General features: G+C 39.8%; 1 long non-coding RNA gene across 1 annotated transcript; it reads left to right on the forward strand.

Moving 5' to 3' along the window:
- Positions 1-7,202: 7,202 nt before the first annotated feature.
- Positions 7,203-9,494, forward strand: LOC122444819. Its single transcript, XR_006270357.1, has 2 exons — positions 7,203-7,234; positions 9,290-9,494. It is a non-coding gene; the product is annotated as an uncharacterized LOC122444819 (long non-coding RNA).
- The last annotated feature ends 3,838 nt before the right edge of the window (positions 9,495-13,332 follow it).

Below are 13,332 nucleotides of genomic sequence, written 5' to 3' on the forward strand. Positions count from 1 at the left end.
ACCTCCATTCTTGTCATGTTGCCTCTGGTCTTTTCTCATTCTCTCTTTAATACAATGCTTATAATATTTTAACAGGCGTGAGAAATGGCAGATAAAATCATTGTAAACTTTTGCAAATATTGGGGTAATATTCCTTGAAACGCAAGAATTTAAATGGATACTTCCGTGGCAGGTACAGCTCCATGCGGCTTTGGAATTACATAGCTTTTGGTTCTGGTCTTTTTTTTCCCCCCTAAAGGTTTTTTGAATTGTAACTGCTTGTATATAATGAACGTTGATTTATTGAAACTGAGAGCAGTATAATCCTTGCTGCTTAAATAAGCTCCATGATTCGTAAAGCTCCAGAGGTTTTCCAACTGTAGCCCTAACCCAGACTCGTTAATAAAACAAAGAGAATAGTATATTAAGTCATCTAACTTTAAAATACAGTCCCACTCATACCGCAAGATAGCAGGAATACGCAAGAAAATATTTTCTCATTAATTCAGAAGGACAGCCTAAAGTATGATAACTAGAAAAAATGATTCAACTTTCTATATTTGTGTATTATATTCAACTTAGTTGGTTCTAAATGCCATTTTTTTCTTAAAACAATTATGTTTTAGAAAATTATCATGCTGGAAATTGTGACAAAAACTTATACCCAGATGACAAAGTGTACTTGGCCCTCCGTCCAGGGATTTCGCTCCCAATCCATCCCTTTATAATGTTCAAATCCAGATTTGAAATAATGCCAGGCATTTTCTGAGAATGGAGGTCAGAGGTCCTTGTTGGCTCATCCAAAACCTACTAAAAGTCTCCTGGGATCCAGGAAACGGAAGAAAATACTTAATTAGAAATATGGCCAACAGTTAAGTCTCACTTGAGTCTTTACGGTGAATCAGTCAACCGTGGGGGAAATCAATCAACAATTAACACCGAATTGTTGAGTGATTTCCTTAGGTTTAGCACTACTGTTACATGCTGTGGAGGATTTCCAGAGTATCTTAACAGGAAATAATCAAGGACTAAAACTCTAGTTTTAGGTCACAGTTGCTCAACGGGTTTCAAGGTAAGAAAGCTCCTTAATCTAAAATTCAGCAAAAATCCAGACCCACATACCCTGCAAGTCTAAAATGTATTTCAAATAAATGCTGTGTTTACTACATTTTCAAGTGCTTACTCAATAACATTAATAAGTAAAAAATGAGATAAAGACCCAAACAAAACAGACACTTGAACAAAGTTTTGCATATCAACACAGAGCATACTGTTAAACTTTTTTACTTACCTGAGATCTAAAGTTAGATGGCCGTCTTTAAGTTAACTACAAATTGCTTCTTTGCTAAGCTGGAACGTAGGAGGCTATTTATACTGCAAATATACTAAAACTGGGCTTCTATCCCTTTGTGAGCCACAATTGTAAATCCATCTAGCAATTTTAAGTCAATGATCAGCAGAGGAATCATGGAATTAGTATGGATGTGTCAGTATGACATGAAAAAACAGTAACAAAACATTTAAAGAGTATGCTTTATGTTGGGTGATGTCACCCTGTAGAAAGGACCAAGTATTCTCATGATTCAACGACAACTACATTGTGTGCCTTCTTGCCAATCTAACATTAAAGGCCTCAGTTGATTTTTAAGTAACAGCTATGCATTTAAAGGAATGTCTTGGTAAGCTATTGATACACAAAAGTTTGTTAAGGTGTGTTTGGATCTTTTGGGCTTGTCTGGCTCAAGTGGTAAAGCATCTGCCTACAACTCAGGGGAGTCGGGTTTGATCCCTGGGTCAGTAGGATCCCTTGGAGAAGGGAATGGCTACCCACTCCGTTATTCTTGCCTGGAGAAGTCCATGGACAGAGGAGCCTGGCAGGCTATCCAAGGGGTCACAAAGAATCAGGCATAACAGGATAACTTTCACTTTGGATCTTTAATTCATTTATTACTTATTAATGTTGTGTATTATTTAGTAAACACACAAGATAATACATCTATCTATAATTTAAGTGTTTAGAAAGAATTGCCTTGAGCTGGACAGGAACAGTGCGTCTTTATTATTTGGTTACTGGAGGAAATTAAGAGGCTAGATTCTGCTTGAATGGCGACAGTGTCCACTGAAGCAGTTTGGACAGTGGCACTCACTGCCGCATTCTTCACAATAACTTTTTTTTCCTTTGCTGCTCGGCTTGTGGGATCTTAATTCCCTGATCATAGATTGAACCTGGGCCTTTGGCACTGAAATTACTAAGTCCTAACCACAGGACCGGGAGTTGATGAAGGACAGGGAGGCCTGGTGTGCTGCGATTCATGGAGTGGCAAAGAGTCGGACACGATTGAGTGACTGAACTGAACTGAACCACAGGACCACCAGGGAATTACCCTCCACAATGACTTTTAAAACCATCTATGTGAAGATAGGTAAAGATATTAATAGAGTTGAAAAATGGAAAAAATTGAGGAGGACCATGGAATGGGGTGTTGAACAAGGACAAGTTTATACTCACTAATCCAGGTTATTAAATTCTATTGTGTAATCAAGATATGGAGGTTTTTCTAGCTCTACCCTTATAAAAACTGAAATAAAGATACATTTATTGTACTTCAAATCAATACATCTTAAACCATGGTATGGGTAAAAATCAATAGGAAGAGCTATCTGAAATGCAGATTACATGGACTCCACCCTCCCAACCCAGATCCAGTAGATCTGATCTGAGGTGGGGCCAGCTTTTTATTTTGGAAAATTCTAAACCTAAAGAAAAGTTACAAGAGAATGCAACAAATGCCAAATGTTTGTCACACCAGTTAACAGTTCACTACATCTGTTTTCTCTCATATTTATCCATGACGTTTTCTTAACTTCTGAAAGTCACAGACATAGACTGTTCAGTCCTAATGCTTCAGCACTGCATCCTAAAAACAATGATACTCTTTTCATAAAAGCACAAAAGTATCATTATACTCCCAAATTTACTGTTGATGTGATAATAACTATAAAACTATCTATATTCAACATTTCTCAAATGTCCCAGTAATTTACTTTGTGACCTTAAAAACAAATATCTAGGATTTTCTCATCAGAAATTCTATTACATATACATGTGTATACATTGTGTGTGTGTGTAGTGTGTGCTTGTGTGTCTTATGACCTCATAAATCTGGTTTGGCTGTTTTTCATGTCTGTCATAACACTGACATTTTTGAAGATTCCAGACCAGTTTGTTTTGTTTCTTAGTTTTAGAATGTCCCTCACTTTTAATTTCTGTGATCATTTCCTTATTAAAGATTTGTCTTCAATATTTTTGGCAAGAATATTACATGTAGGTGGCAAAGCATCTTCCCCAATCCTTCAGGTTAGGAGGTGTTAGAATCAGCCATTACCCCTGTGCGATTTTGATTCAAGTTAGTCTAAAAACAAAACAGTTTCCCAGGCGACTCAGTGGTAAAGAATCTGCCTGCCAAGCAGGAGATGTGGTTTTGATCCCTGAGGGGGAGGAAATGGCAGCCTACTCCAGTATTCTTTCCCGGGAAAAACCCCATGGACAAAGGAGCCGGGCAGGCTCAGTCCATGGCGTTGCAAGAGTCAGACACGACTTAGCAACTAAACAATGACAGACAGCACTTTGACAGGAACCTGCTTTTAAAAACATTATTTTAAAAGAAATATGTATATATATGTGTATATATATATATATATTCTTTGCAGTGATACTGAAGTCTCTGGTCTAGGACCATACCTTTTATAAGGTGTGAGAGACCATGGCAGTGTCTAAGAATGGAATAAATGATGATGCCTTTGGAAAAAAAAAAAAAAAAAACTTGAAAATTTATGTTTTATTTGAAGAAATAAAACTTGGTCAGAGTTCTGTATTATCAGCTCAAATCCTTTATTTAAACTGCTAAAAGCATTCAATTCAGTTCAGTTCAGTCACTCAGTCGTGTCCGACTCTGCGACCCCATAGTCTGTAGCATGCCAGGCTTCCCTGTCCATCACCAACTCCCGGAGTTTACTCAAACCCATGTCCATCGAGTCAGTGATGCCTTCCAACCATCTCATCTTCTGTCACCCCCTTCTCTTCCTGCCTTCAATCTTTCCCAGCATCAGGGTCTTTTCAAATGAGTCAGTTCTTCGCATCAGGTGGCCAAAGTATTGGAGTTTCAGCTTCAGCATCAGTCCTTCCAGTGAATATTCAGGACTGATCTCCTTTAGGATGGACTGGTTGAATCTCCTTGCAGTCCAAGGGACTCTCAAGAGTCTTCTCCAACACCACATTTCAAAAGCATCAATTCTTTGACACTCAGCTTTCTTTATGGTCCAACTCTCATATTCATATATGACTACTGGAAAAACCATAGCTTTGACTTGACAGACCTTTGTTGGCAAAGTAATGTCTCTGCTCTTTCATAAGCTGTCTAGGTTGGTCATAGCTTTTCTTCCAAGGAGCAAGCATCTTTTGATTTCATGGCTGCCATAACCATCTTGATTTTGGAATCCAAGAAAATAAAGTCTGTCACTGTTTCCATTGTTTCCAGTCTATTTGCCACGAAGTGATGGGGCTGGATGCCCTGATCTTAGTTTTCTGAATGTTAAGTTTAAACCAAGTTTTTCACTCTCCTCTTTCACTTTCATCAAGAGGCTCTTTACTTCTTCTTCACTTTCTGCCATAAGGGTGGTGTCATCTGCATATCTGAGGTTATTGATATTTCTCCCGGCTGAAAGCATTAACAACAAATAAACAACTAGTATGGTATATGACATAGTGCTGGGTCCTTGCAGACACCAAGAAAATTAAAGGGGGGCACAATTCTTGCTTTGGATCCAATTGAGAAAGTGAAAGAGCACATACAAACAACTTGAGAACAATTTTCAGTCAGTTGATTAAAGATTACAAAACTTTGTAATACTTGGTGAGAAAACATACTCTTATGTTGTTGGGAGTTTAGTGTAATATTTTTGAGGCTATTTTAGCAGTATGAAGAATTAGATTGCACACGTCCTTTGACCCAACAATTCCAGTTAAGAGTTTTAGACTGGGCATGTAATAGCACAAGAACCCAAAACTCTGTCCCTCTTGCCCACCTGTCATCTCCTTCCCCACCCCCACTCCCCTCAGTGCACATTCCTTTCCTCATTATTTTGAGACAACTTAAATGCCTGCCAAAATAAGATTGGTTAATAAGTTATATGCCATGTACATTAGTTAGTCTCTTCTGGGAAGAGAGAATAGACACGCTTTCCTTATTTCTTACACTTAATACAAGTCAAACCCCTGCATGTTACATATACAGCAAACCCAAGAACACTGAGAGGTAGAGAAACTAGGAACTTGGAGATGGACTTGGTGGTAAGTTCCCTGGGTTTTCCTCTTGTGTCATGTATCCCCAGTTGGAAATGAAGAAGTCAGCAACCCAGAAAAGCTAACAGGCAACAGATCAAAAACAAGGTCCAGCAAAAGTCTGCTCCTTCTATCCAGAAGCTGAAGAAAAGGGGCATTCTGGGGAGACGGAAAAGCTTCAGACAATAATCTATTCCAGCCAAACACCAAAGAAGAAACTAAACTGTGGTCCTACTCACAACCACACCAGCAAAGGCCAAGGGGGAAGCCTATGATTCCACCCCCACAAGAATCATGGGGCACCTTGGTATTCCCACCACCACTACTGTGGTGTCACAGAGACCTCAGGGAAGCCTGCACTTCCATACCCAGCAGGCAGTAACCAAGGCACTGTTTCCTCCTTACTGAGGTGGTGGCAATTCAGAATATCAGCATGCTCGCCATCTCACAGTGGCAACAAGGTCACTTGTCACTGTGCTGGTGGAGAGCACCTGGGAGCTGGAATTCCCAGCCCCGCCCAGGAGTAACAAGGGGCACCTCCCTCAGCTGTCCCCTGAGGCTAGTAGGGAACCGGACTTTCATCTCCTGGCAATAGAGAGGTAGTGCCAGAGAGTGTCAGAGAAAGCCAGCTAAAACAAAAGATTTAAATAAGATCTAATAACCATGTGAAAAAAATGCTCATTATCGCTGGTCACTAGAGAAATGCAATCAAAAGCACAAGGAGATGGCACTTCACAGCCATTAGAATAGCCATGATTTAGAAAACCAGCAACAGCACAGAAAATAATAAGTGCTGGCAAGGGTTGGGAGAAACTGAAACCCTTGTACATTGTTGCTTATGGTGACTCTTCAAAAATAAACTCAGTGAGAATTCCCTGGCAGTCTTAAAATCAAATTGTCAGCAGAGCTGTCTCTGGTCCTTCTGGAGGTCTTAGGGAAAAATCTGTTTTTTCCTTTCCCACCTTCTAGAGGCTGCCCATATTCCTTGGCTCCTGGCCACATCCCTTTGCTTCCATTATTGTCACATCTGCTCTAACTCTGACCTTCTTCCTTTCCTCATATAAGGACTTGTGGTTCCAGTGGGTCCACCTGGATAATCCAGAATAATCCCTCCACCTGGGACCTTTAACTTAATCACACCTGAACAGTCCCTTTTGCTATGCAGGATAACATAGTCACAGGTTTGGGGGATTAGGATGTAGACATATTTGGGAAACATTATTCTGCCTGCCACAATGACCAATCAGCTTTTTTGAATAGTGTATAAAGAACCAAGAGGAGACAGTAAAGACATTATTAGAATAAAGTTGAAAAGTTTCTAAGAAGTTGTGCATTTTAGTCCAAAAGTGGCAAAATGATTTTTTTTTTTTTGCTTCTTTTATTCTTAGGTTAAACAAACCAATGACCAATGACACAAAGTGTTTGTTTGTTTTTCGCTGCTGGCGGTAATTTCTTACACATATAGTAAGCACTTAAGTATTTTTGAATGAATGAGTGAATAAGAATAAATAGTAGAATTACAAAGATCAAGGAATATTATCGATTTCCTGTAGTGATTTGTAATGTTGATATGCTGTTTAAATTACTCTTTAAAATTTCTTTTAAAGATTAAAACTACTCCTGCTATTCATATTCAAAAAGGATACATCCTGATGTCTGTCCCCTTTAGCTTATATGACCATTTCTGTCCTCTGGATTTGTAGGCCTGCCTTTATTTACTAAAATGATGATGATTTACATAAAGGTGCTTTTAAAAAAAATATTTGTTTTTATTTCTTTGCACCAGGTCTTAGTTGCTGCAAGCTGCAATACGTAGGATCTTTAGTTGCACCTGTGGGATCTAGTTCCCTGACCAGGGATCTAACCCAGGCCCCCTGCATTGAAAGCATGGAGTCTTAGCCACCAGACCACCAGGTAAGTCATTACATAAGAGTGCTTTTAATAAGCTGTTTTAAACTATCTGGACTGTAAAACACACTGAGTTCTACTTGCAATTTTTTATCTTACTTTTTTGTTGCACCAACAATAATTTTAAAACAATAAAGGACATTTTAAAAATAAAATTTCTCCTAACCCTACTACATTAAAGATCAAAGCTCAGCGGTTTCCTCCTGTTCACTGCTCCATCCAATATCACCACGGCTTTGGCGCTGTTACTTCTGCCGATGCTGTTTGTGAATTTTGTATGGTGAATTTGCCCACATTTAAGAGTGGGCCTAGAGCACGGGCTGGATACTGGTGCTCCTTAGGTCCGATCTGTGCATCTGGAGCTGGGGTGCAGTAGACATAGAAGTGAAGTGGCAGTTTAAAGACTTCATTTCCTTGGAATAAATCCAGCCATTCTTCAACTGTTCAGGCTTCATGATTTTTACCATACTTGAGTACCATCTGAATTATTTACCTAATTTTTTTATAAGTCAATTTACATTTACTTTTCTTGAGTTAAATCACAGGTTTAATTTGTTGTATTTTCTAATACTGATTAAAATAATTACCTGTGGGGACTTGCCTGGTGATCCAGTGGTTAAGACTTTGTACTCCCAATGCAGGGGGTCCCCAGGTTCAATCCCTGGTCAGGGAACTAGATCCCACATGCTGCAGCTAAGACCTGATGTGGCCAAATGAATGAATATTAAATAAAATAATTACCTAAAATATAAAAATAAATACTGTGAATCAATATAGTTCATCTGAACTTTTCTGTTTGGGATACACTGTTTCAGATGGATTGTAGACCTATGAAATCTATAGTCATTAGCCAGACCATGGCAGAGGGAAATTAGATCTTGGTTTCCAGTTTTGAATTCTGAGTGAAAGGCCAGCTAAAATCGGTGACTAGCCAGATAAATATTAATCATCAGTTGTTTCTGATGAAAGCTTTTTAAAATTATATTAATAAGACTTAAAAAGTGGGGGGACCACTCTCCCATCTTCCTGACTCCCATAGAGAGGCTGAGGTGATGCATAACTAGCTGGTGTTCCCTGACCTAGTTACACTAACTGTTTGGGAAGGCCTTTGAGTCTGAAAAGAGAAGGTGGTCAAGGCATTGTGCCCTTTGCTTGCTGCTGCTACTACTGCTGCTAAGTCACTTTAGTTGTGTCCAACTCTGTGTGACCCCAAAGACAGCAGCCTACCAGGCTCCACCATCCGTGGGATTCTGCAGGCAAGAGTACTGGAGTGGGGTGCCATTGCTTTCTCCGCCTTTGCTTGCTAGAAGCTTCTGTTTTTCTTTTCCTTCAAAATCCTTTGGAAAAGTAAATTTTTATACTTACAGTTGATCCAAAGAAAAGAAATTATATAGGCTGTAGTGTCATTGAATAAGCTTTGGAAGAGGGGGTGCAGTAAATAAACCTATTATGTTAAATACTTGAAATTTTCAGAGTATTAGGCTGACCATCATCCTCTTCATTAAGAAGGCAAGAACTAGAAGTGTGTACAATCTGGTGATATCATGAATAAGCAGACCAGAGCATCAGAGGAAAAGCCTTACTTAATTGTAATTTATAAGGCTCTGTCTCTTGTTACATTCAATAAGAAATACCCAAAATTGTCCTGATATGTCCACTGCTACTTGTTTTTCCTGAGCTGATCATTCACGTTTAAACACCCTTCTTTTGCAAAGTGAACACTTTGCAGTGTTTCTTTAATCTACAGAATATGTTTGCAATAGAAAATAGAATTTGTTCACTTAAATTGTCGTTGAACTTTAATAGCCTTCATTTAATATGACCTATCTTTCTCTATAACCTGATGTCTCTTCAGTTCAGTTGTTGAAAAAACCCAGACCCTGTGTTTAGCTGTCTTTCTGTTCACTGTACAAGTTTGGGGGGAAAAAATGGTTCTAATAGATTTAACTCTAAATACACCTCACAACTGCTCTAGGGACTTCCCTGGTGGTCCAGTGGTTAATAATCCACCTACAAATGCAAGGAACATGAGTTAATCCCTGGTCTGGGAATATCCCACAGGCTGTGGAGCAACTAAGCCCATGGGCCCCAACTACTGAAGCCTGCTTGCCTAGAGCCCGCGCTCCACTACAATTGCCACGGCAATGAGAAGCCAGTGCACCATGGCTAGCGAGTAAACCCCATTCGCCACGAGAGAAAAGCCCTCGCACAGCAACGAAGATCCAGCGCAGCCCAAAATAAAGAAATTAAAAACAACAACAAAAAACTGCTTGGACTTAACTTCCTGTCCGGCCCAAGAAGGGGAAAAGCAGAAACTCTGGGGCCTTCGGTGGAATGCTTCCTGTTTTTCTTGCTCTGATTCAGGATTAGCTGTTCAACCTGTTAGACTCACTGAAAGGAAAATCTATCAAATGAACTAAAAAAGGAGATGCTGAAGTTAAAAAGTAGTCAGGGAGTGCGTTCTTATATAAGTTTAGATTAATCTGCCCAAAGGTATTTGATAAGATAGAGGGATACTTGTAGACAGTAGGAATCACTGAGGGATAGACTCTCAACAAAGTAGAGATTGAGGAGTAATTACTACATTTTCCTTGCTGTCCTTCAGTTGCTCAGTCATGTCCAACTCTTTGCAGCCCCATGGACTGCAGCACACCAGGCTTCTGTCCTTCACCATCTCCTGGATCTTGCTCAAACTCGTGTTCATTGAGTTGGTAATGCCAACCAATCATCTTATCCTCTGTCATCCCCTTCTCCTCCTGCCTTCAATCTTTCCTAAATCAAGGTCTTTTCCAATGAATAAGTTCTTCACATCAGGTGGCCAAAATATTAGAGCTTCAGCATCAGTCCTTTTAATGAATCAGTTCAGTTCAGTCGCTCAGTCCTGTCCGACTCTTTCCAATGAATATTCAGGACTGATTTCCTTCAGGATTGACTGGTTTGATCTCCTTGCAGTCAAGGAACTCTCAAGAGTCTTCTCCAACACCACAGTTAAAAAACATCAATTCTTCAATGCTCAGCTTTCTTTATGGTCCAACTCTCACATCCATACATGAGTACTGGAAAAAACATAGCTTTGACTAAACAGACTTTTGTCGGTAAAGTAATATCTCCTCTTTTTAATATGCTATCTCGGTTGGTCATAACTTTTCTTCCAAGGAGAAAGCATCTTTTAATTTCATGGCTGCAGTCACCAATTTGAGTTGCCTTCCTTCTTTGACCCTGATTCCTACAGGCAAAAAAAAATGTGGAGGAATTGAAAGGTACAGAGATTATAGAGATTAACTAATTTACTTCAAAATGCTTGCATTTGAATGCATTCCTTGAGGGAATAGTGATAAGTCCCCCTGGGCGATCCCTTAGGCTAACTAGTGGGAACTGAGGTTTCAGTTCAGGCAACTGCTAAATAGTTTGTGGATCTAGGTAGATTGTTAGACTCCTAAGGGTATCAGTTGGCCCCACATTTCCTCCACCCCACCCTCCTCCTTCAAATGGGGACCTTTGTCCCTATATTATTTAAGTCTTGATTTTTGGTTAAAGTTAGAATGCTGATAGTTAACCTCTGCCATCTCTTGAAAGCTTATTAAAATAATGGTAAAGATCTTGTTGAAAAGACTTAAACACTCAAGAAAATGGGAAAAGAGACAACAGCCCACTAAACTTAAATTGGAAAACAAATGGGAAAATCATGAGCAAATTAGCAGATGGGAGAAAGCTTAGTCCTAAATTCAGAGTGGTTCCCCACTCTGAAGTTGATAAGCAACTTCATTTATATTGCAGAGCAATCAAAAGACTAAGAAATTGGTAGGGCCGTATTCTTGCGGGGATGTGAGATTAAAACATGAACACTGGTTGAAAGTCTGTTGAAAAACAGTTAGAAAGTGCCAGAGCAGAGAGAAGCAAGCACATTTCTACCCTCAGTCACCTCCAGGCTCTGCAGAATTCCAGGAGCTCAGAATAAGTGCCAATGTGGCCAAACCCAGGTTTGTGTGCATGAACCTGGAGGTTCATGTTTGGCCTCACTGTGTGAGGTCAAACAAACTGAAAACTCAGGGTTTGGAGCAGCGAAAGGTTTACTGCAAGGGCCAAGAAAGCAGTACAGGCAGTGGCTCATGCTCAAAAGACCCCTGACACCAGCTCTTTCTTTGCTGACCCTGGATTAGAACTCTGTGGCTACAGAGAAAACTCAGGAATAAAAACAGAGAAAGTGACACTTTAGGCTGAAATCACTGGCAACCCCACAAGAAGTAAAGGAGGAAAAGTAAACCCAGGGATCAGAAAAGCCAGCAGACCAGTTAATTAAACCTTAGAGTGATTGTTAAATTGAAGTTTCCTAGAAAAATGGGAATTCCCAGAAAGTAAAGTGGTCTGAGGAAGACTCAGGTGTGACCAAAAGCAATCTCTCAGGGTCTCAAGCCCAGGGGCATAAAGAAGAGTGGCAACAGTGTCTCCAGAAGCTCGTAAGTTTACAGGATTTACGCTCCAGTATCCATGAGGTCAAGGAGCAAGCCCCAGCCAGTCCTGTCTTGATGAAGAGGTCCCTTCGCAGGATCCTGGGATACAGATGGTTGGACAGTATCTCCTCGGGTCCTCCCTGTGTACATGTGACCAGCCTCTCACCTCCTGAATACCAGTCCCAGGTCTGTGCCAAGCATACTCCCTTTGGGGAGCTGCTGTGCCCTCTCCGCCCACCCCCCATATATGGTCTACATGGAGGATCCTCAGGTACCCGGATGGGAGCACTGGACCAGGAGTCCTCCAAGGTCAAGTACATTCCTGTCCCCTGCTTTTTTTTTTTTACATCCCCCCAGCCTCCAGCTACAATCAACCTCCTATGACTCTGATTCAAATCCTGAACTTAAAAGGACATTAGAAACTGGATCCCAGTTCTATCTGAAAGATGACAAAATACTTCAGTTCTATACACTCAATGACTTTTTCCTTTCCCAGCTCAAGATAATGAGAATAAATGTGAAGTTAAATGAGAAAAAAAGAAAAATAAGTCCTTCCCTACTCCATGTAGTTAGGCAACTTTTTCTCCTTTACTCTGGCTAGTCTAGAAGTTTACTCTTCAAAAAAGGTAGAATAGTAGGTCTCTGGATTTAGGGCCCTCCTGAAGGTGTACTTGAAATTGGGTGGTCAGTGTAGAGAACTATGGGCGCGTGGGTAAACAGAGCACCTGTCTTCTTCTCCAGCTTCCCCATCTCTCCGCTTCTTTGTCCTCTCCTTTTGCTCCTCCCCTTCCTTCTTTACCACAAATGTGGGAGAAGAGCCAAAATTCCTTTCTAACTTAGCAAATTCACAAGTATTTATATCTTTTAGAAAACAAAAAGACAATTAATTTATTTATCACCAGTCCAGTAACTTACTAAAATGACAAGCATCAAGCAAGCAAACTTTAGATGATGAATGTTATGAGGAAAAATCATAAATTTTTCTATGGCAAGACAATCGAATTAAAACATTTAAAAAAAAAAAAAAGGCCTGATTTGTGATGGGCATTTCCCAATGTGCATCACCTGCATGATACATTAACCAGACCTCCTCAAAGCAGGACAATGTCATCAACCTTTGAGAAAAATGGACTCTTTCTTTAGACACCAGCATTGTAATTTTAAGATTAATATTCTTTTTAATCCCCAAAGGGGGTCACATTGATCAAAGGCTCACTCTGTATACGTATAACTAAACATCTCTGATGAACTTAATGTACAATGCTGAACTGTCAATGGTTCCATAAATTCTTTGTCTCAAGATTGTATAAAAATACATCTCTAACTCTAGGCCAGTGGAACAGTTCTTGGAGCTTCTGCAAACTTGTGTCCTGGGATATAGTCCTCTTCTTGGCTTGATTGTGACTAGATTGTCCATCCACAAAAGTAACTTGTACAAGATAAAATAATCTCTGAGCTAAAATATTTCCAACTTACTACATAATTTTTCAGCTTCTAACTGCCTAAAGGTTCACCAATCCACTTGTCCTCTGCTCTCAGGGGAGTACAATCTGACAACTTATTTTTGCTCATAAGATTTTATCTTTAGTGATTTCAATGTTGCAAAATCTCTTTGAGGGTTTTTCAGTGTAAAGATTTTTGCAGATATCACTT

This window comes from Cervus canadensis, chromosome 7 (assembly GCF_019320065.1).
Source record: "Cervus canadensis isolate Bull #8, Minnesota chromosome 7, ASM1932006v1, whole genome shotgun sequence".
Classification (NCBI taxonomy): Eukaryota; Metazoa; Chordata; class Mammalia; order Artiodactyla; family Cervidae; genus Cervus; species Cervus canadensis.